Here is a 14,148-nt window from a genome sequence, read left to right as displayed (position 1 = left end):
AGGGTGGGACTGGTTCCGGTTAGGAAGTGGACCGGGTCTAGAGGGACACCGGTTCCAGGAGCTCAGACTGAACGGAGTCCGGTGCGAGAGCACAGGTAGTAAAACTTCGTTTTAAGGCCCAACGAGCAGGTGAACCTTAACAGAAGATAATCTTGACTTCCAAGTGGCCACAATGGAGAACTTTTTTTTTTTTTAAGATTTTTATTTATTTATTTGATAGAGATCACAAGCAGGCAGAGAGGCAGGCAGAGACAGAGGGGGAAGCAGGCTTCCTGCTGAGCAGAGAGCCCGATGCGGGGCTGGATCCCAGGACCCTGAGATCATGACCTGAGCTGAAGGCAGAGGCTTAACCCACTGAGCCGCCCAGGCGCTCCCAGAATGGAGAACTTTTAACCGAGATAAGGCCCGTTTTCAAAGTGCCTTACACAAAAAGGCGTCTGGATCAGGCACTCACTCGCTATAAAGAAGAGGGAAAATAATCTTTTCCTCCTCTAGCTTCTGGGGACCTGGATGAGACCTGCTGGGACACCCCACTCACTCCGCAGCCTGAAGGCAGTGTCCTTGGAAAACTGGCAGAAGACGGCAAAGGGTAAGAATTCTTCCCAAAAACAGGGATCCCAGATCTTTATCTGGTGTGCCTGGTCGAGAGAGGAAGGTAAAATTTCATGTTGTCTCTTCCTCTCCAAATTCCTATTGGAAGGCATTAAAAAAGAAAAGAAAAAATTCATTCTCAGTCTTTTCTCTCTCTAGGACAGTTGTTGCTGTTTCCTTTGTCTCGTTTTCTATCTCTGAGAATTTGGCTTGCCAACCCCCAGGTTGGAGGCCCCCAAAATATGGCCAGATAGAATGTGGACCGTACCCCCGTTTGTGGCTGTGGTTCTACCAACGGAGGCCAGCTCTCCAGGGGATTGTCTCAGTCTTTGGATTTTCTTTGGGAGTGGCTCTGGGTCTTGGGAGGGCAGTATCCTTTGCATCTTCTTTGAGGATCTTCTCTTATATCCTCTGGGGAGCTTCTCTTGCCAGGAATAATATACTTACTGTTTGTCCCAAGTGAAACAGACAATATATTCAAAAGGATTTTTTTGTTGTTGTTGTTTTTTGTTTTTTAAGTAGCTCTCTGGTCAGAAGTTGGTCAGATTGGAAGCTGATAAGTTCTTCTTTTTTTAAGAACTGTTTTTAAGGCCTCTTCAAACCTAAGCTAAAATGAAAACTGTGTACCCAGTGGGAAAGAAAAACATCCTGAAGCCTTTGTGGCTTTCCAAAGAAACATAGCTCTAAATCTAGAACATTTTTTTTTAAAGCATTTCTTTTTTTAAAAAAAATTTTTAATTTTTAATTATTTATGTATTTAGCTGTACATCCAGTGTGAGGCTTGAACTCACTGCCCCGAGATCATGAGCCACATGTTCCACTGACAGAACCAGCCAGGCACCCCCAGAATATGGGATTTTTTTATTTCCATCTTAGTTGAAGAACTTCTTCCTGAAATGCCCGATATAAAGCAAATGAAGGATAATGTAGTCGGATGGGTAGGTCCGTATTTTGATAGGGTATTACTCAGGTTGCAATCCAGCCAGTGAGGAATTAGAAATAACTGTGCTTGACTTACAAATCAGGTCTTTACAAAAACAAGAGATTTGGCTATAGAAACTATTTAAAGCCCACTTATCCTCTTTACCAATCCCCATACCTCTACCATTCATCTCAAAAATCTTGCAAATACTGTAAAGGATTTGGATTTAGAAAACAAAAGCCCTTTGTGAGAAACTTTTATCTTTTCTGACTTTGGGATATCTGTGTAGTACCTTATCTTCTCCAGGAAGCCAGAAGCCAGCTCTTGAAATGCAAACTTGAAGTTTGCATTTCCTGACTTTCTTGTCAGGAAACAAACAAACAAAACAAAACAAATCCTATTTGGGAAATTAGATGGATTAAAAACCTTAAAAGTCTTTTCCACAATTATTAGTAGAAGCTTTAGCCATCTGAGCAGGTAACCTTAACTCATTTAATCTGCCCGAAACACAATCTGGATCCAATTGTTCTTTCATAAACTAGTGAGTTTTGCATTACTGTACTTGTATCCTGGCTACAATTTTAAAACTAAAGTGATAAGATCTCTGAGTCTGTATACATTTATGTGTGTTTGTATATATATATATATATTAGAGGTATGTGGTATTTTTTAGATATGTGGTATTTTTCTATCCCTGGATGGTATTACCAAAATTGATTTGTAAAGAGCCCTATTATATTGGCTTAAAGACAAATAAGCATTTATGTACATTAAGTATATTCTCACATATAGTGAGTGAACTCAAGTGTTTTTTCAATTCCATGTGATCCAGGATACTCGGAAAATAAAACCTAGCTTAAACTTGTTTGTTTATTTAAAACAGGCATATTTTTAAGGTTATCAGCATTGAATATAATACTTTTATTCCGTCTAGTTTAATGAAAGTCCGGTTATCTCGGTTAGAGAATTTGTCAGCAAAAACGATAAGGTGGGGGCACCTGGGTGGCTCAGTGGGTTAAAGCCTCTGCCTTCTGCTCAGGTCATGATCTCAGGGTCCTGGGATCGAGCCCTGTGTCGGGCTCTCTGCTCAGCGGGGAGCCTGCTTCCTCCACTCTCTCTCTCTCTCTCTCTCTCTCTGCTTGTTTCTCTGCCAATTGTGATCTGTCTGTCAAATAAATAAAATCTTTTAAAAAAAAACGATAAGGTGATGGTTAGCTGTTTAATGTCTCATCAAATTTTTAAGCATAATTGAAGAATAGTTGTTAAGAACAAGTAAATAGATTAAGATGAAAGTTCATAAATAAACTTTATAACAGTAATGAGGCCTTTATGGTATGTCTATGTAAAAATAGTTTTCCAAGGTCCTTTTGGTAACTCGAAACCTTAAAGTTATACTGTGATAAGTTAAGTGCAGGATATTTATTAAATACCTAGATCATTTCCCAGACAGATAAAACACTGAAACATTAATTCCTGCACCCACGGGTTTATCTACCATGGGCTTCCTTTTACAGAGGAACTAAAGATATTTGGGCCTAGTAGTGAACACGTTTTGTGCAATATTGAAAAATTTACTAGGAGGAAGGATATACTTCTATAAATTGTGAAATGTATTTATAAATTTGCCGGGCCACAGCATGCTAATATAACAGTCCACCGTTGGTTATTTCCTAATTTTCACCAGGAATTAAGAATTCTAAGGGCAAAGAATTCTAATCAATATATGTAATTAAAACTACTTAGAGGGGTGCCTTGGTGGCTCAGTAAGGGGTCTGCCTTAGGCTTTGGTTGTGATCCCGGGGTCCTGGGATGGAGCCCTGCATGGGGCTCCCTGCTCTGCTGGAAGCCCGCTTCTCCCTCTCCCACTCCCCCTGCTTGTGTTCCTTCTCTCGCTGTGTCTCTCTCTGTTAAAAGAATAAAATCTTTAAAAAAAAAAAAACTACTTAGGAATAGAAAAGGTGAAAGGAAACTGAAAGACCCGCGGATCCCCTTACCCAAGAATCCAACACTGCCACTGGATGCAAACAGCAAGAGGTTTATTGGGACGCAGGTACCGGCGGGTGGTCGGCAGCTCCAGCTAACCGAGCACCCCAACCGAGGGGAAAGCGGGGTTTTTATAGATTGGCACAAACAGGTTTTGGGTGGGGTAGAGCTGATTGGCTGACAATTTGAACTTTTGAAAGAGGCACCCTCGGTGTTAGTGGATTGGTTTCGGGGGTCCGCGCGCGCGAAGGGGGAGTACATTTGAAAAAGCTTGTGCGCGCAAAGGGGGAGCAAGGAGGGGGGTTGGGCCTCATTACTCAGCAGGAAAATATCTTGCCTACTTGACTATGAGGCCCCCTGCCTACGTGACTATGCCTCTTAGCAGAAGGTATCTTGTTTGAACAGGCGACAAGTGTCACACCCTAAAAGCCAAGCGGTTACAGAAAGGCAAAAGAGCAGTTAATTATATAATTCATCACACAATTTATAATCTAACCTTATACCTAAAAGCCAGCGGTTCACAGAAAAGCAAACAAGCGGTTAGTTCTCCTATCTATCTCTTAAGGGAGGGGGCTTTCCAGGGCAGGGGTCTTTCATTCCCCCCTTTTTCTTTAACATGGATAGAATCCTATATCCATTAGGTATATTGATCTAATGGGTCAGTTAGCTTAACTGATTGATATTGTTGAGTTAGTACCATGGCTTGGATAAGTGATATTCTGTCTTTTTCCTGACTCGGTAAAGGCTATTTTGAGTGGGTGGCACCACTGGTCTTTACAGGCTTGGTTTCGTGTCCAGGGGCTGCTTCTGGCATGAGAATAATTTGCCGTCACGGTGATGTAGTCCCAATTTGAGGTGGGTTTCCAAAAAGTATCACCGGTTGTCTCGCAGCCCCAATTGCGACAGAAAAAATGGGATGCCCCACTACATGAGGTCCATCCTTTGGGTCTGTGAAACCCGGGGCATACATAGAAGGTTAGAGTCCGTAACATACTTCGTTGACTCCAGTCCCCACAGCCCCCCCAAGGATCTAGTCCTAATCGTCCCGGGGGAGATGGTTGTGAAGGCGGTTTGTTTAAGTCAAAATAATTTTCTACGTCCCAATTGGCTGGAGCTCCCATAGCTAACTTACAAACATCGGGGTACAAGTTAGGCCACCATGTAAATGGGGCATGTGACTGGGAGGTTTCCCAAATTACCTGCCCTGTTTGTGACAGGACCTGCCAGGTGAGCTGTTTTACATGGTGGGGGGACCCATGGGAACCCAGAATGCCCAAAGTAAAAATAGATAGTGCTATGATCGCACAGGTCTTATCTTTAGTGGATTTGGGGAGCGTTGTACGGTCCATTCCGAATCTTGAAGGGGATCAGTCTGTTTCTCCGGGTGCGCTGCTTTCACGTGGGAGGCGTGGATCCAGGCTGCAATCCCGTCAACCTTCAGTGCTGTGGGTGTCGTCAGGAGCACTACGTGGGGTCCCTTCCAACGGGGTTCGAGGTTTGTGGTCCGATGTCTGCGAACCCAGACAGTGTCCCCTATTTTATAGGGGTGTGGCCGTTGTGGGACGTCAAGTTTTTCCTTGTAGGTGGCTGCCAGGGGTTTCCAGGTTTCTTGTTGCACCAGCTGCAGGGCTTGCAGATGGGCCTGTACAGAGGGGGAGGGGGAATGAGCGGCAATATCGGGGGCAAAGAAAGTGACAGCGGGGGGTGGAGCCCCATAGAGAATCTCAAAGGGAGTTAGACCATGAGGTCCTGGGGTATTTCGTGCCCGATAGAGTGCTAGAGGTAGGAGTGATACCCAATCTTTAGAGCCAGTTTCAAGCAGTAATTTAGTTAAAGCCTCCTTGATGGTTCTATTCATTCTTTCTACCTGTCCTGAACTCTGGGGCCTGTAAGCACAATGTAATTTCCAATCGATCCCCAGTAGCTTGGCCACCGACTGACTTACCTGGGAGACGAAGGCAGGCCCGTTGTCGGACCCTAGTACCTTGGGTATTCCATACCTTGGGAAAATTTCTTCTAATAGTTTTTTTGGCGACTATGTTAGCTGTCTCCTTTTTGGTAGGAAAAGCTTCTGCCCATCCTGAGAAGGTGTCTAGGAAAACTAGAAGATATTTATATCCATACATGCCAGGTTTAATTTCGGTAAAGTCAATTTCCCAATGTGTGCCAGGACGTTGTCCGCGCACCCGGACTCCAGGTCCAATAACAGTCTTTCCAGGATTGACTTGAGCACAGACTTTACAATTAGCAGCTGCTTGATGAAGAAGGAAATTTTGTTTGGGGAAATGGCTTTCTAAGTTGGCCTTATCCATTAAGGCCTTCATTTTGCTTGCACTCAGGTGAGTTAGCCGATGGAGGTGATTGATTAGTTCTTTTGCCATTTTTATAGGCATTATAGCTTTTCCGTTATATTCCCATCGATTGAGGGCTGGATTATAGTCAGCCCCTAATTTTTGTACATAGTCTAAGTCGGCTTCCTCATAATCCCAAATGATGGCATTATCTAGGTTTTCTGTCTCAGTAAGTATAGTGACAGTTAGCAATTGGGGCCCCAAGGCTGCCTGTTTAGCCATCGCGTCAGCTAGGCGGTTTCCCTTTGCCTCGGGGGTCTCCCCTTTCTGGTGGCCAGGACAGTGCATTATGCTCAGCCTTTTAGGAAGAAATAAGGCTTTTAATAAGGCCAATATCTCGGCTTTATTTTTGATTTCTTTGCCCTCTGAGGTTAGCAGTCCCCTCCTCCGATAGATTTCTCCGTGGACATGAGCAGTAGCAAAAGCATATCTGCTATCTGTATAAACATTAAGGCTCTTACCTTCTGCCAGTTGGAGGGCCTGGGTCAGAGCTGTCAGCTCTGCCCTCTGTGCTGAGGTACCTTCTGGTAGCGCGCTTGCCCATACGAGCTGAGAGTCGGTCGTGATGGCCGCCCCCGCCCGTCGTTTTCCATCCTGCAGGTAGCTACTGCCATCTGTGTACCAGGTCAGGTCCGCATCCTTCATGGGCTGGTCGGTCAGGTCCGGTCGTGTCCCATGTGTTTCCGCAAGGATCTGGTGACAGTCATGTGATGGTATTTCTCCCGGAGTGGGCAGCAAGGTTGCAGGGTTAAGAGCCATTACAGGTCCAAATTGGATCCTGTCTGTGTCCAGGAGGAGGGACTGATAATGTGTCAGGCGGGCATTTGACAACCAGCGGTCTGGTGGTTGGCGGATTAGAGATTCCACTGTGTGTGGAGCCAGGATGGTTAGGGGCTGTCCCAGTGTCAGTTTGGTGGCATCTTTGATGAGAACTGCAATTGCTGCTATCATCTTTAGGCATGGTGGCCAGCCAGCTGCCACGGGGTCTAATTTTTTAGAGAGGTAAGCAATAGGGCGTCTCCCAGGTCCGAGTCTCTGTGTTAAGACCCCTTTAGCGAAGCCCTGTTTCTCATCAACAAAAAGGTCGAAGGGCTTTGTAATGTCTGGCAGGCCTAATGCTGGGGATTTAAGGAGTGCTTGTTTGATATGATCAAACGCCTGCTGCTGTTGTTCAGTCCATACAAAAGGAGTATCTTGCTTAGTTAATGGATATAGAGGGGTCGCTATCTCTGCGAATCCCGGGATCCATAGTCTACAAAAGCCCGCTGTTCCTAGGAACTCTCGCAATTGCCTATGGTTTTGTGGCGCAGGAATGTTAAGAATAGTCTCTTTCCTTGCAGCCGTTAGCCATCGTTGGCCATCATATAGTTCATAGCCCAGGTAGGTGACTTTAACCTGACAAATCTGGGCCTTCTTGGCAGATGCCCTATATCCCAATTGGCCTAGGGTCATTAAAAGATCCCCAGTACCTGTACGGCAGTCCTCTTCATTGGTGGCTGCTAGTAGGATGTCATCAACGTACTGAAGCAGGATCAGGGAGGTGTGCCTTACCCGGAAGTCAGCCAAGTCCTGGTGAAGAGCCTCATCGAACAGCGTTGGGCTGTTCTTAAACCCTTGTGGTAACCGAGTCCAGGTCAACTGGCCTGATATTCCTAAGTCCGGATCCCTCCATTCAAAGGCAAAGAGAGGCTGGCTCTGAGGACTCAGTCTTAAACAGAAGAAAGCATCTTTGAGGTCTAAGACGGTATACCAGGAATGGGTTGGAGGCAAGGTGCTGAGTAAGTTGTAAGGGTTGGGCACCGTAGGGTGGATGTCTTCTACCCTCTTATTGACTTCCCTGAGGTCCTGAACTGGTCGGTAATCATTGGTACCAGGCTTCTTGACGGGTAACAGAGGAGTGTTCCAAGGAGACCGGCATGGGGTTAAAATGCCTTGGTCTAGTAGCCGCCGTATGTGTGGCTTGATGCCCTGATAGGCCTCATTGGACATAGGGTACTGTTTAACATTGACAGGAACGGCGGTTGCCTTTAATTGTATGTGAATGGGGGGCTGTTGGATAGCTAGTCCTATTCCTCCTGTTTCCGCCCAGGCATTAGGGTAAGATGCAAGCCAGGATTTTATGTCCTTTTGGGGCTGAGGGGGCTCCTCATGTAATCTATATTCTTCTTCCAATTGTAAGGTAAGGATATGTAGAGGAGTTCCCTTAGGGCCGGTCACGGTGGCCCCTTGTGGTTCAAAATGAATTTGAGCTTTGAGTTTGGTCAACAAGTCTCTACCCAGGAGCGGATAGGGGCAATCAGGAACATGAAGAAAGGAATGAGAAACTTTACCTGAGGCCAGGTGTACCTTCCTGTCTGTTGTCCAACGATATTGTTTTCCTCCAGTGGCTCCTTGAACCCAGGCCGTCCGGTCGCTGAGTGGCCCTGGGTTTTTAGTCAAAACGGAATGTTGAGCCCCTGTATCTACTAGGAAGGTAATAGGTTGCCCCCCGACTGTCAGAGTTACCCGGGGTTCGGGGGGGGCTCCTGACCCTGACGCCCCTAGTCTTTGTCTAAAGCCATGAGTCTTGTGACCGGCTTAGTACTTCTCTTAGGATTGTTCGGGCAGTTTCTGGCCCAATGTCCTCGTTCCTTGCAATAGGCACATTGGTCCCGTTCTATCTGAAGCCTCCTTATGTCTCCCTTTCTGTCTGACTTTCCTATCTCTAAGCTCTGGCTGCCTTGCACTACGGTGGCCAAGATTTTACTAAGTTCCTTGTTTCGTTTACGTTCTCGCTTTTCTTCCTTTTCCTCAGTTTCCTTCCTTAGCTTTTCCTCTTTTTCCTCCTGCAACTTCCTAAGTTGTTCCTCTTTTTCCTCCTGGGTTTCTCTCTTATTAAAAATCTTTTCTGCCTCCTTTAATAAATCTTGCAAAGAGAAATCTTGTAGATTTTCCAAACGCTGTAACTTGTTTCTAATATCTGGAGCTGACTGCCAAATGAATGTCATGGAAACATTTCCTCTTTGTTCATCATTATCTGGGTTAAAAGGCGTATACCTGCGGTAAGCTTCCTTAAGCCTTTCTAAGAAGGCGGTTGGAGACTCCTCCTTACCTTGAGTCACTTGTCTTACCTGGGCCAAATTAGTGGGGCGACGTCCCGCATTATGGAGGCCTGCTATGAGTAACTGGCGCTAAAGACGTAGGTGAGTCCTACCTGCAGCCGTATTGAAGTCCCAGTCAGGGCGAGTCAGAGGGAAGGCCGCATCTATTTCATTAGGAAGTTGTGTGACCCTTCCGTCATCCCCTGGGACATTCTTTCTGGCCTCCAGAAAAACCTTTTGTCTCTCCTCTGTGGTGAGGAGAGCTTGCAAGAGCTGCTGACAATCATCCCAGGTGGGCTGATGGGTAATTAAGATAGATTCAATTAAGGCGGTTAGGGCCATCGGGTCCTGTGAAAAGGAAGGGTTATGAGACTTCCAGTTATATAGATCAGATGCAGAAAAGGGCCAATATTGGAGGCTTCCTGGTTCCCTCCCCTGACGCAGGGGTAGGAGCCTAGAAGCTTCTTCTTTTTCCGGTCTTTGTCGGCCTCTAACTCTGCCTGCGATTGGAGATGGCAAAGGGTCAGGATCTGGTTCCCTTATGGGGTTTGGTGCTGGTCTAAGAGAGCGATAAGGTGGGGGGTCCTCGGTTAGGAGGTCTATCAAAGGGGATTCCTCGGAAGGGAGGACCTGTAATTATCTGGGGCGTCGCAGAGAGGGGGCATCGTTAGAAGAGGGAGGGTCAATAGGGACCACAGGATATAGGTTAGAAGAGATGGGGGGTTTTGAGGGGTCGCTAGGAGTTGGTGTGGGGAGTGGAGCCGGTGGAGCGGAGGGAACTGATGGAGGCGGCGTCGAGGGGTTTAAGGGAGGGCAAGAGGGGACAAAAGGAGAGACCCATGGAGGGGGTTCTTTGACTAGACTTTCCCAGACTATAATATAAGGTGCTTGGTCCGGATGACCTTGAGGTCCCTGATTAAAGATTCGCTCCTTGACCTGCAAAATAACATTGATGTTAAAGGTTCCCTCTGTGGGCCATTCAGAGGTACAGAGAATCTGCCATTTTCTTCTTTTGACTTCCACCGATAAGTTGTTGGCTCGGTTCTGAACATCTTTCCAGTGACCTAGAGTGAGGCTTAGAGGAGTGGTAAGTGTTTGCCCCATCTCAGAGTCTAAAATAACACCAAAGACAATGAGTAGGACACACAGAACAAATAACAAAAAGGACACTGCGCGATTTCGGCGTAATACCGACAGGATGGTTTCAGATGGATCAGAAAGCTGTGTGGGACTATGAGTTTCCTTTGTGGCCCACAGATGAATGTATCCCTCGGACAGTTGTGGGGCCCCAAAGTACCGGGCCCCAAAGAGCCTTGGACCGTCCCCCAGGGTGACAGGGGAGGAGTTTCAGGTTTCAGATGGCCGCGAGGTGGAGCTATTGACCTTAGTATTTATTTTTCCCTCCCGATGTACGATGTTGCAGACAAGGGGAGGGGGATCTTTCAGGTGCTGTCCTGCTCGCGTCCCTCGCGGGAGCTTAGGAGCGTCTTGGCTAAGGTCTATCCGTATAAACCCCGGACCAGGCTACTCCAAGGAGTAGATGACCGTTATGCCGTATGACGTTCCGCGAGAATCAGGGTGCAGCCCACTCAGACTCCGTAGCCGAAGCCGTGGAGCCGCACGAACACACTCATACAATCAGGCACTCCTCAGATTCAAACGGGCTAGACACCCTCCCTTAATCAAGGCACAATGTGAAAGACACATAAAACAATTAACGAGCCGGCAAAGACAAAAACCTTGCGGTGCACCGTACAAATTCCACTGGCCTACAAAAGGAGTCTCGAGACCTCCTCTCAGTGGACAAATTCCGTCCAGGGCCGAGGGGTTCCTCTGGAACGGACAAACGGTTTTAACCCTCGGACAAATGCGGGGCTTCAAGCCCCTTTGATCCCTGGGGCGTCCCCCTAGGGTGGCAGGGGAGAAGTCCGAGTTCGTCAACTCCTTCTCAAGCTGCCTACAAATACAAGCCCTCCTACGCGTAGAGGTACAATTCTAGACAACGGCCGAAAGAAAACACGAGACAGAACAGAAGCAGAAGACGAGGAAACGAAGGGACAGTCTAGGGCTGGCCAGTTAGCTTACCTCCCGGTGGGAGTCCGTTGGATCCCTGGGGCAGGAGTCCGATGATCTCGGTGGAACCTCCAAATGAAAGACCCGCGGATCCCCTTACCCAAGAATCCAACACTGCCACTGGATGCAAACAGCAAGAGGTTTATTGGGACGCAGGTACCGGCGGGTGGTCGGCAGCTCCAGCTAACCGAGCACCCCAACCGAGGGGAAAGCGGGGTTTTTATAGATTGGCACAAACAGGTTTTGGGTGGGGTAGAGCTGATTGGCTGACAATTTGAACTTTTGAAAGAGGCACCCTCGGTGTTAGTGGATTGGTTTCGGGGGTCCGCGCGCGCGAAGGGGGAGTACATTTGAAAAAGCTTGTGCGCGCGAAGGGGGAGCAAGGAGGGGGGTTGGGCCTCATTACTCAGCAGGAAAATATCTTGCCTACTTGACTATGAGGCCCCCTGCCTACGTGACTATGCCTCTTAGCAGAAGGTATCTTGTTTGAACAGGCGACAAGTGTCACACCCTAAAAGCCAAGCGGTTACAGAAAGGCAAAAGAGCAGTTAATTATATAATTCATCACACAATTTATAATCTAACCTTATACCTAAAAGCCAGCGGTTCACAGAAAAGCAAACAAGCGGTTAGTTCTCCTATCTATCTCTTAAGGGAGGGGGCTTTCCAGGGCAGGGGTCTTTCAGAAACAACTATCTACAAAAAATAGGTAAGGAAAGTAGAACAAGTGATTGTTCCAGAATGAGGAGGAAAAAACCCACACAAAATCAGAATGGATATGAAAAAGTTGTAGAAGGTTTATGGGAAAGGAGTCTTGGAAATAGAATTTTATGTCTGGCCACACTGACTAAAATGCGAATGGGTTTGCTTAAGTTTTTAAAGAATGAGTTTTAATTATCAGAGGTATACTTATGCAAAATTGGAATATTTTGCATAGAATATTTGGATTTTATAGAATATTTTGGGTAGAATACTTTGCATCAGAATATTTGGTTTTCTTTCTATTAAAAGGACAAAGTTGTCATGGATGTTGATCTGTGCTTGGTAAGAGATTGTGAAAGGTTTTTTTTTGTTGTTTGTTTATTTTTACCTTTTGGGTAACCTACCTGGAAAGCAAAGATGTTGTGTGTTACCAGGTAATTTACTGTCTTCACATTGTCTTTATCAGTCCTTTGATTATATAAGAAACCCTGGTCTTGGGGTGCCGTAGGTGGCTCAGTCTGTTATGCATCCAACTCTCAATTTCAGCTCAGGTCATGATCTCAGGGTCATGAGGTTGAGCACAGCCCTCATTCAGCTCAGAGTCTCTTTGAGATTCTCTCTCTCCCGGTCCCTCGGCCCTCCCCACATTCTCTCATGCGCTCATAAATAAATAAATAAATAAATAAATAAATAAAATCTTTTAAAAAAAGAAAACCCAGTCTTCTCAATATTAAAAGAGCTAAATTTTGTTCACTACTGTGTAACCTTCTATATTCACCTTGAAAATTTTCTATTTTCATGCTTGTGAAATAGATAAATATTATTTCATAGTGATCTGAGATCCTCTTTAGGCCAATGTTCCCATCTTCTGACGTTTTGGCAAGTTCCCCAAATCAAATTCGAAATGGACTATTTTGACCTATTTGACCATCTTCAGAAAGATTCACGGAAAGGACTCTGACCAGTACTCTAGCATACAGGTTTCTGATAACTTGAAGACCTAAAATTAAACTGGATAAGAATTCTCAGAATGAATGGAAAAACTGGATTCAAGCAGAATAAGAACTAATAATATGAGACTGAATATACTGATAAGGATGCTTATCACTTTTTTTGCAAGTTTTTCTTTGAAACATTGCTGGCTTCTTAATATTTTATTTTTCTAGAGACCAAAGGAAGTATAGTTACTGAGGTTCATTTTGTGATAACTGAGACCTCCAGACATGGTCTCGAGGACTTCTGCTGAAATAAGTTTGAAAGCCAGACTTATACCCCCAACATCTTTGGACTATTCAAACTCCTGTGATTCTTTGACACACTTGTGAGGTTAGAAAAGCGAGGCTTCAAGTGGGAGACTTTGGGATAAGTCAGGTTGGCCCAAGTAGTTCATTTTTACAATGAAACATTGGCTCTTTTTATCCTGGTTATGAATGGCTGACATGCCCACCATCTCTCAGTTTGGACCACTCTGGTTAATGGCTCATGTGTGTAAGATCAGTTCCTGGAAGAGTGGGAAATGGGTTCTCTGACCAGTTTTGTTTGAGATGATCCATGTTTTGTCCAAAGATTGAGCATCCTGGGTTGATGCCAAGTCATATTCATTGCATCATTCACACAAATTGATTGGAGAAGTCACAGTCCCTACCACTCCCCATGCTGATGATTCAGCCTGTGGAGTTGCCATTGTGCAGTCAGCTGGGAAGATCACCTGGGCAAATATCCTGGAAACCACCTGGTTGAGTGCTCTTTGTAAATAGGCTCTCAGAGGCAGAACAGACTTGTCTGTGGACCATAAATGAGTTAATAATCAACCTGTAAGCTTAAAGTGGAGTAAGTGGGAAAAACCGTATGAAAGACCCTCCATGGCTTACCTGTCTCTGCTCTAGTAGTCTTGGGATGGCAGCATTTGCTCCATAAGCATTGCAGGATTCCACCACATAATCTGGACTGAGCCCCAGCACAGAGCAGGCCTCCCCATGGGAGCCCTCAGCCACCACAATGATTTTGGGTCATTCTGGTCCCACTGCCTTCCTCATAAAGTCATCTGTAAACTAAGACACAGAGATGGGCTGATGATGACCAGAGCATGCACTGACACATAAAATGACACGGATGTTTTCTGTGGATGAGCAAAGAAGGCGGTGACAAGCAAACAGACATGGCTCTTCTGTTTATTGCTGCTACTATTATTAACGATTTTATTATTCACAATGATTTTATTAACTCTTAGAATTATAAGTGCAGTTTAGTAACTATTTCTTATCCTAGGCATGTGCTAAGAGTTTTACATGTATGCTTGCATTCAGCCTCAACAGTTTTTTGAGGTGGGCATTATTATTAGGCCCATTTTTATAGATGAGAAAAATGAAGATTGGAGAAGTAATTATCTGGTATCTAAAGATCTAAGTGTCAGAGTCCTAACTGAACATAGGTATCCTGTTTTAAA

At 45.5% G+C, this 14,148-nt stretch overlaps 1 long non-coding RNA gene across 1 annotated transcript in view; it reads left to right on the top strand.

The window, feature by feature from the left end:
• Positions 1-22: 22 nt before the first annotated feature.
• The window catches only part of LOC116580301, an 80,957-nt gene continuing 66,831 nt past the window's right edge, over positions 23-14,148 (top strand). The window contains exons 1-2 of the long non-coding RNA XR_004281591.1: positions 23-95; positions 496-589. This is a non-coding gene — a long non-coding RNA (uncharacterized LOC116580301). The remainder of the gene's footprint in view (positions 96-495; positions 590-14,148) is intronic.

Source organism: Mustela erminea, chromosome 19, assembly GCF_009829155.1.
Source record: "Mustela erminea isolate mMusErm1 chromosome 19, mMusErm1.Pri, whole genome shotgun sequence".
In the NCBI taxonomy this organism is placed as follows: Eukaryota; Metazoa; Chordata; class Mammalia; order Carnivora; family Mustelidae; genus Mustela; species Mustela erminea.
This window is presented reverse-complemented; position numbering and strand designations above follow the sequence as displayed.